The sequence below is a fragment of the Lolium rigidum genome, chromosome 3 (genome assembly GCF_022539505.1).
Source record: "Lolium rigidum isolate FL_2022 chromosome 3, APGP_CSIRO_Lrig_0.1, whole genome shotgun sequence".
Taxonomy (NCBI): domain Eukaryota; kingdom Viridiplantae; phylum Streptophyta; class Magnoliopsida; order Poales; family Poaceae; genus Lolium; species Lolium rigidum.
The window spans coordinates 63,281,735-63,291,243 of record NC_061510.1 but is presented as its reverse complement, the minus strand read 5'-3'; the positions used below and the strand labels follow the sequence as shown (position 1 = coordinate 63,291,243).

At 44.8% G+C, this 9,509-nt stretch overlaps 1 long non-coding RNA gene across 1 annotated transcript; it reads left to right on the top strand.

Annotated features, from left to right (window-relative positions):
* The first annotated feature begins 1,053 nt into the window (after positions 1-1,053).
* On the top strand, positions 1,054-4,554 carry LOC124701699. Its single transcript, XR_007002177.1, has 3 exons — positions 1,054-3,706; positions 3,919-4,117; positions 4,209-4,554. It is a non-coding gene; the product is annotated as an uncharacterized LOC124701699 (long non-coding RNA).
* Positions 4,555-9,509: the final 4,955 nt, after the last annotated feature.

The following is a 9,509-nucleotide window of genomic DNA, read 5'->3' as shown; positions in this document are numbered from 1 at the left end:
AATCATGTGTAATATCCTCCAAAGACAATGATATGTTACTTTTATTGATCTTTCCTTCTTTTGCACTTCACAAAGCCATATGCTATTGGTTGCTGTAATATATTCCCATGTTTCCCTGATTGGGTACAGGCATTGGAGATCCGTTTGTAGTTTCATGTATTTGATCATACCAAAGAAAGCTTATTATCAAGAGTATTTCAAATTAATCATCGGTGCGTGATACCGGGGCAGCGCGCCAAGGCGCGCATCAAAATCTAGTCTAAAGGTATAATAGATGCAACCTCACCGAGCCCTCTGGTAAATCAGATTTGATTGGCCATCAATTTTACCCCCGATAAATCTGAGCCGTCCATTTTTTTACCAAGGTGATATAAAAACACATCTCACGGATGGAAACCCTAGCCGCCTTCTCCCAATCCCCGCTTGACATTCTTCCTCGCCCATGGCTGGCGATTTCTCTCCCTGACCCGTTTCCTCCTCACCTCTCCCTGGCTGCCGCCTCCTCTCCCTTCTCCAATCGATCTCCCGTCGTCACCATAGCCGGCCGGGACCAGAGCTGATCTTAGGCGTGAGCGCTGCCTCCCGCCGCCGCCATCGCTGGCCGGTAGCAGCACCGGCCTTGGGCTCGAGCGCCGCCTCCAGTCGCCGCCATGTCCGGCCGGGAGCAGCTCCGGCGAGCGCCACCTCTCGTGTGTCGCCATGGGACGACCAGTAGCCGCGCCGGCCTTTGGCGCGAGCGCCGCCTCCGGTCATAGTCGGCCAGGAGCAGCGCCGGCCTTGGGCATGAGCGCAGCGTGCGGCACGAGTCAGGCCACTCCACCACTCCTGAACCTCGCCCGATTGATTCAAGGTATATTTATATTTCTATCTCGCCCCCTTCTTCCTTCACAGCAGGAAATCAAAGTCCCGCACTAGGTAAGAGTAGGCAGGGATGTTGCCAGTCCTGCTGCTCGAATATAAAAGGCTGTCAATCGTGGCAACAGGAAGTTCCAGTTCCCGAATGCTGCTATCTCACTGTGATTACTTAATTTTCTTTGTTGCAGTTGTGTGGTCATCTGGATTTCTTCTTATGCCAAGATTGAACAAGCATGATGGTCGCTACAGTAATCCCCAACCGTATGGAGTTCGCTCCCTTGTGCTCCTCGGCTCCACCGAGTTTCTTCCATCGATTTGCCATCGTTCTAATATTCTGTCGTTTGAGGTTCGTCTCCTAGCATATATGTCCTTCTTGCCTGTATTTTTGGTTGGCAAAGTGGCCACGTGAATAAGTTGATTAATTATATATATTTGTGTCATTACATTTACCAGGACCATGCTGAATACATTTGAATTTAATTCATGGAACTATGGGCAATCTGAAGATTTTCTTCATGGCAAAGGAGGTACAGCAGTAATGTAATTTTGTAGTCACCCCTACGAAGGCAATGGTTGATAACAAGCTGAAGCAATGAACATGGTAACTTTCAAGAATAGTTATTTACTACCTATCATCTATGTATACCACATTGTGATTCAACCTATGTGGGCTTTACATATATCTAAGATTGCTTCGCAGCTAGCTGTGTTACAGTTCAAAAATGACTATGCGTCAGCATGTCAGGTGCTACATTGTTTTCCCCATTCTGAATATTCCACTTTTCTCAAACTGTGTTATATGCAATCAAAATAGTTTGTTCATGCCATCTCATTGTTTGGCATTTCACTTTTGCTTATCATCCGTTGAGATGGAGGATAGTATAGCTGGCTAGGAGGATCAATGGATAGCCAAAAAAATATCGCTTCAAGTGAAATGAGCAGTCCTTTTTATTTCAGCCATTATGTTATTTCCTTCCGCCAGGTCTGTTTCACCTTTTGGGCGCCTCATTTTTATTTGCAGTCATTGCTAAGAAGGCAACAGTTCAAACTGAAGCAATGAACAAGGTAAGCTTTAGGCTTTGGTTCAGGTTCGTGCTACTACCCCCTGTTCCAAAATAAGTGTTACAACTTCTTCTAGATACATTGACACTTATTTTGGAATGGAGGGAATAAATTGGAACCCACCTGGTTCTTATTATCATCTACTTCGGTGTACAACACAGATTGTGGAGGTCTATATTCAAGTTGTTATCCATGGTCTGAGAAAAATTTACATGTAATTTAAAGAGATAGATGGACCACTGTTAAATAGATAAAGTAGTTCAATTTATCCCTATATGGTTACCACCTGAGCCATTTCATTTGGTCTAGCCTGAAAATAGTACTGTTTGCAAAATCTTATCACCGAAAGCGTGTGAATGCCTAAAGGAAATGTACTTGAGTCTAATTTGAAAAGAGAATTTCCTTGCCATTTTTCAATAGTATGAAGGTGTTATTAGTATAATTATTTTCAAGAGTACTTGCCAGCTTTGTGATACTTTCTAAGTTTTTAATCGCAGAAATAAACACGCATAGAGCCTATCTGTTTGTTTAAAATGCCTGGTGTTTTCTTCATAATAATTTTGTTGTACTGAGATGGACATGCTTATGTCTATTTTTGCAGGCATTGAGCTGATCCAGAGTACTGACATTGTAAAGGCTATCCTTGCCTGCAAGATCATAACTACAGTTTGCTTTTCAGGTTTGAAGTTCAGGGTTTTCCCTTTCTCATGTTATTGTAGTCTTTCTCGGTAAGACTTGCAGTCCGCATTGCTCATCAATTCGTAGTGGCTTAGGCTGGACATTCATTTCAGTCAAGTACATTTCAGGTGAGACCATGAGGGCATGCGGTGATGAATGTGATGGTATTTCAGCTTATATGCTTGTGCCATGCTTGCATTATGAGCATTGGTTTGTTGCTTAATTCTCACACATCTGATTCTATGCCTCTTAGTATTACTGTAATCTTCCCATGCATCTTACTTGCATCCAGTACTGATGTACAGTTCAGTTTAGTACATCTATTGTGTTCACAATGCTTTGCTATTTAACGTTGAGTGCTATAAAAAATTCTATAATACTGCAATTACCTATGAAGAAGTTGCTATAATGTTCCAGGTTTCTATCTTCAAGTAATTTACATGAGTTTGAGAGAATTAGTATAGTTTGATTAAGCTGTGTTTTAGTTCTTTAGCATCTGATTGAGGAACTATCTGAATAGAAAATTAGTAAAGTACTGTAATTGTGTTCTAAGTTGTTGTGCACTACTTCCTCAAAATTAGTGAGCTTGGCATTAATGAACATTACCCTGTATAATTCTTTTTGTTCTGTTTGGCCATGAACATGAGATATTTGAGTTAAGTTCAGAAACGACATACTTTCACATAAATCTCTTATGGGATCCTTCTATTTTCCAAAATGTATGTATACTTCAAATATTACCGTTGGAGGTGCTCACGTGTCACGTCGTAAGCCGTTCTCATATATTATTTTACTTTATATATTTAGTTTGAGCAGAGATGAACACTATAGATTTAGATTTGCTCAACTAAGTTGACCAGTTGGGTGGTGCTTTGCTCAATATTTTAGAACTGGTCACTGTTTTACATCCTATGCTTAGGTAATGTTATTCTAGCTTCAGTCTGAAAACAGATTGCACACTTCTATTCCAATGTGGGTTGCTACTTGGTTTTCCTTAGCTAGGTGTGGAATGCTATTGTCGCTCATTCGAAGCTGCTTGTGTATCTCGTCATACAGGAACACCGGGCCTGTTCTGAGACGACATTGGTCCCAAAAGTGCAAGTTCTTGGAGGTTTGTGTTTCTTCAAACTTGTATTGTTTCTAAATTTGGTACATGTATTTATGACAATTGAATCTCGGTTCACAAGATATATATATTTACTTGACAGCTTTAACCTCATGTGTTCCGTTGTTTTTATGCATTGTATTACCCAGGTAGTACAAATCCTTTGTTGCACTGCATATTTTGCATCTGATTCAATTAGCATAATGATGAAAATGCAGGTTCAATGGGGGCTTATGGTTGGTCTTATCGCAGCTCTGGACATGAGCCTAATGTTCGGTTATCTTAAGAGTATAAACCTCAAATCTAATAGGGATAGATCATCTAAAGGCAAACCCGTCATCATGTGGGATTTTTTGTGACTGAAACTAATGGTGCATTAATATATCATTAAACTATGGCCAGTCAGCCATTTCTTGGGTATAGTGTTATCTCATCTCAATCACTTGTATTCCAACAGGCTGAGGAGATCATGGCCTTAATAATGTGCTTTCTTACTATCCACATGTAGGTATACTAAAAGTTTTAGTCTGGCTCAGTTTAGCGATGGCCTTAATGGAGCTTTGTTGATGGTCTTTTTGGATATCTGAATTACTTCTGAGTGATGAGCGATAAGTTTTTGTCCATGCTACAAAAAGAAGAAAAGGTAAATTACTTCATAGCATGCCTTTTTTTAGTCTGTGTTCAACTGCAAGGTCTTTTACCCTCACCTGATAAAAATTGGAGGTTGCATGTTTTATAAAAGTGTGCCATGGTTATTTGAGAAGATTTGGTAGTCAAAAGGAATCTGGCGTGGTTCTACTACTTTCTAGATTTAGGTTTTATTATCTTTTTGTTGCATTTCTTTCCGTACTTGTGTCTGCAGTAAGGAACAAAAAATTGACAGAATTTACACCTTTTATTTCTAATATTTTATGCAAACATTGATGGAATTATTCTCTCCAGGCTTAACAATGGTTGTTTTAAGTGAGCATTCACGGTCATTGTTCATAACTGATGCAGATAACCCCAGGAACGATTGAAGAGCCCTGGACGTGCTTTTCCAGAAAATTAACTCTTCGGATAACATATCATACACACAATGAGATAATATGGCATCCATATGTTCTTCTTGCACGCCATATAATACACACAGTGAGATAATATGGCACTCATATTTTCTTCTTGCATGCCATGAAACAACTAGCCGATATGCTTTGATTCTCATGTCAGGATCAATTTTCTGTGTTATAGCATAGGATGCTGTATAAGCATGAGCTATGTATGCCTGTAGGCATGTTAAGAAAAAAATATTTCTATCATTTAAACATGATTATTTTTGTCTTGCTCTGACTTACAATAAGCTCTGGTTGATTTTTTTCATTTTCCAGTCATGGGTAGTAATACTGACATGTGCATGCAGGGAAGAGTTATCAATCTAGCCGCCCTTCTGAGCTAAGAAAAATGCTGCAACACTGGTTATTTGCTTCACAAAAATAGTTTGTAGGCTATATGTAGGCACAAGTATCAGTAAGAGATCTATTTTCAATTGTACTAGCTCACAGAAAACTAAATTTAATGCCCAACCATTGAGCTAATTTGCATCACTGCGGGTTTTGTCGTTCCCTACTGTCGCTATTATTGATGAAGTATATGACTCATTCGGTGAGAATTTCTCAAATGTATCCTACTTGGCCCAGCGTGCAATAGTGTGTCCTACTAATAAAGTTGTTGATGCAGTCCATGATTTGCTTTTTTCTATGGTTCCTGGAGATGCAGTAGTGTTTGATACTTATGATGCTATTTGCAAAACAATGGATGATATGCCAGATGTTGATCTACTATACCCTCCTGAATTTTCTGTAAGGGCGACCCCCTAATTTCCCACGGCATAGTATTTTAGTGAAGGTCGGGGTTCCAGTAATGGTGTTACAGAGCATAAACCAATCTATTGGGCCCTGCAATGGTAGCCGTCTAATGGTAACTAGACTGGGTTAGTATTCAAATAACACACACCTTATACAGCTAGCATTCAGTTAACTAGCGTGTTATTATTTAGTTAGCTTATCAGCTACATATTACTGTATTATTTGGTTAGTATTCAGAAAACACACACCTTACACTTTATATCTTCCAAACATATCTGAATATATTTGTTTAGCATGCAGTTAGTTTGACTTCAGCAACCATCAATTACTTGACACTTCAGTTTTGTTGTGCTTTGGTCTATTTGGTCGTTGAGAGATGAATTCTGCTTTCAGGGAAGATGCTCGATAAGCATGGATATGGTCTCGAACAAGGTGCTGGAAAATGTCAGGGAATGGCCAGTGCTTTGCAAGGATGCTCACAATTCACTATCGGACAGTAACATGATGCTGGAAGAAACAAGGGGTGAGTGGTTACGGATTGCATAAAGATGAACTATGCAAGCCGTGGACATGCTATGTTCCCCCTTCTCTAGGTTAGATTTTGAGTTGTTCTCTTACAGATTATAACCGGATGATGTATAAGAACCTTCTTTTACATGGTATAAGGCCTATTTTGGTTGCATGTCAATGGAATCAGGGGCAACCCGTTTTCTCTAAATAAACTATCTATGTACAAGCTGCTTCACAAATTTACTGGCAAAGACTTCGATCGCCAGAGAAACAAACAACCTAGGCTAGAGAAACAGAGAATAAAAGGAGGGAACTTCTGAATTGATTCCTGCGGCTGCATGTCGGCAACTACACCACATCGGCGAAATCAGCCGTCAGGCAGGGTTCCGTTAGGATACTGATGCAGGGCCGCTCATGGCAAACAAGACGCCACATTGCTATTGCTCCAAAAAGCGAGGCACCACGTCTCCCGGCCAGCAGGGCATGAGATGGCCGTCGGATGCCACGACGATTGACCACGCCAGCACGGCGTGCTCTCTTTGGCATTGCCACTGCGCTCTACGCATCAGCAAGGCGTGGCTGAGCTTCGGCATAGCGTGCCTCGAGCGCGCGTGCCCGGTGCATGGCCTTCAGCCACCGAAGCATGCTGGCTAGCCATGGATGCTGCCTCAGGCTGGGTCGCTGGCTCTGTGAGCCTGTGACTACCCACCACGAACGCAGTCTCAGAGCGCGTGTCCGGGCGCCCCAGCCGTAACATGAATCCTATATAAAGGGCACGTCTAGCTGTCGGATCTCAGAGAGAGGAGAAAGGGGATGATGAAATGATAGAGCACGGATGGAGACGGTTGCCGCAGCGGCACACACTTTCTGCGTCTATATTCGTGTCATTTGTGATGGATGTGCCACAGGTTCACGACGTTTGCGTAACTGGGTTAGACCACACCTTCATTATGTATAGTATGTATATGGAGTGAGAATTAGCATGTACAATTGCCAGAGTATGACTTCCTATCACAATGATTCGAAAAAAAAACTTCCTAGGGCAAGCACTTAAATACAGAAATATAGTTAAAAATAGAAATAGCAATGTTAATGAACTCATTTATTTCTTCACTACTCTATTACTACTAGCTATTTATTAAACTTTCTAAACTATTTATTTATGATTTTTAACGAAAGAAAATGTTTCTTCATAGGTTAAATATAATCCTATTTTTCTTCCAACCTAATAGTTTGACAGATGCTAAGAAAACTTAGTTGTTTGGAAAGCAAACTAAGATTGGTAGTTAAAATAGCCATTCCTATTTGTAGGTCATTTAAAAGAAACATTCGTTTGTATTCTCCAAACTATATGCATACATGTACTTAACTAAATATTCAATACCGAAGTAGAGATGTAATTTAATTTATATTTTGGTTTATTTAAAGAACCATATGCTTGTGCATTCAAATCCAAATTCGTAATGTAAACATTGCTGAACTTTACGTGTGGAGGACACATTACTACCAACTATGCTTTGTGATAGTTTAGAAATATCGTAGTGAAGGAACTTGAAGCTTCTCATGTGTCCTTGTGTATGTATGAGGAATCATATATATATGAAAGAGCAGATTGTTTTGCTCTAAACCTGAACTTTCAGTCCTACAGTGTGCGTGCTGGTCTTCATTACATTTCCAATTTAGCTATTTTTTCGATTGTCATACACCATGTATTAGTTACAGCGTTTTATAAAATGCTTATCAGTGCGGAACCTGGGGAAGGCACTCTACACTATGTATAAGATTCACGACCATCGTAGTGTGGTAAACAATCTTCATTTTTCTGTGTTGGGCTTCGTTTTGTAAACCCTAATAATCGCATCATAATGTTTTCCACCTAATTTTATCATTGTTATATGAAGTGTGCACTGACATGAGTTTCACGGGATCGTGCGCCAAGGCGCACATCTAAATCTAGTACCACAGAGACGGCGATTCCAACACGAACCAGCGCGGCGCCAACAGATGGGACCAAGTAGGGTGAGACTCGCTGGAGCAACCACAGACGCCCGCGACCCTGGGAACTTAGGGCATCTCCAACCGAGCGACCCATCCCGCTCCCCGCGTTGTCTGAGTGGGTTCAGCCGGACAAAAACCCGACCCAGCGCACGGACCCATCTCTAAAACGGATGGTCGCGGCGTCCGGAACAACGCAAACCCGGCCCAAATCTGGGCCGGGTTTGCGTGGCCGCGGACGCGAAAGGCTGGTCGCTCGCGTCCGCCCCTTGTCCGCCCCTGGCCCGCGTGTCATAGGCATAAACATTTTTTTTCATTAAAAAGTACCCATTACAAAAAAAAAATTTGCTACTACTTCTATCCTAATACGTACGAGGCCGGCGGCCTCGCCGGCGAATCCTCGTCGGCTCGCCGTCGGGACCGTGGATTTCACTCGACGCGGGCGGCCTGTACGCGTGAGGATTCCACTCCAGCTTACGACCTGGGTGGCACGGCGGCGGCGGCGGAGGCCTTCATCCTCCTCCTTTCCGTCTGCGCGCCTCGGGCGCGCTCGCGCTCCGCCTCCTGCGGCGGCACCATCCGCTTCCCGCATAGCTCCAGCTCCTGCAGGGCCGCGTGTTCCACAGCGGTGCGCGCCTCCAGGCGGACGCGGCCGGCGGCCTGGGCCTCGTGGTTCCCCTGCCGCCGGCGCATGCGCTCTTGCCGGCCGCGCTCCGCCGACGCAGCAGCCTCCCGGGCGCGCCGCTCGGGCGAGGGCATCTGGATGAGGTGACGGGCTGCTCGCATAGCGAGCAGCTCGTTCTTCTAGCCGAGGAGGTCGCCTAATCGGCGGCGGCCGGCCCGGCAGGTGGCCTCGTGCTCCTTCGTCACGCGCGTGAGGTCGGCGAGACGCTCCTCGATGGCGGCGTTGATGTTCGCCAGCGCGAGGTCCTCCTCGTCGACGGGCTCCTCCGCGGCGGCCGCCCCCTCCTCCGCGGCCTCGTACCAGCCGTCCGCGGTCTCGTGCCAGCCGTCCGCGGCCGCGTCCACCATCTCTGCGTCCCCTACCTTCTTCGCCGCTGCCTCCGCAGCGACGCGGAGCGCCTCGTCGTCGGCGACCCACCGCGAGTCCGCGCGCTCCTCCTCCTCCGTCCGCGGTAACCTGGCCCGGGCGGCGAGGGAGAGCTTGGCCCACGTGGCCTGCAGGGTGCGCGGCATGGCGCCGGAGAAGGTGGAGGGGGAGAGGACGGTGATGCGGTCTGTGTGAGACCGCCGCCGTCTTTTATAGCCGGCGGCCTGGCGGGAAACTTGGGCGCGAGCGCGCGCCAATGGCGTTTTCGCGCGCGCGGGAACCTTGGTGCGCGCGGGAACTTTCCCGCGCGTTCTACCGCCCACCATGGCTGTCCCGTCGAGGCCTGCCATGGCGCAGCGCCGCTCAACGAAGACGAACCACGTGGCGTGTTGTGGGTATACTTCATGGG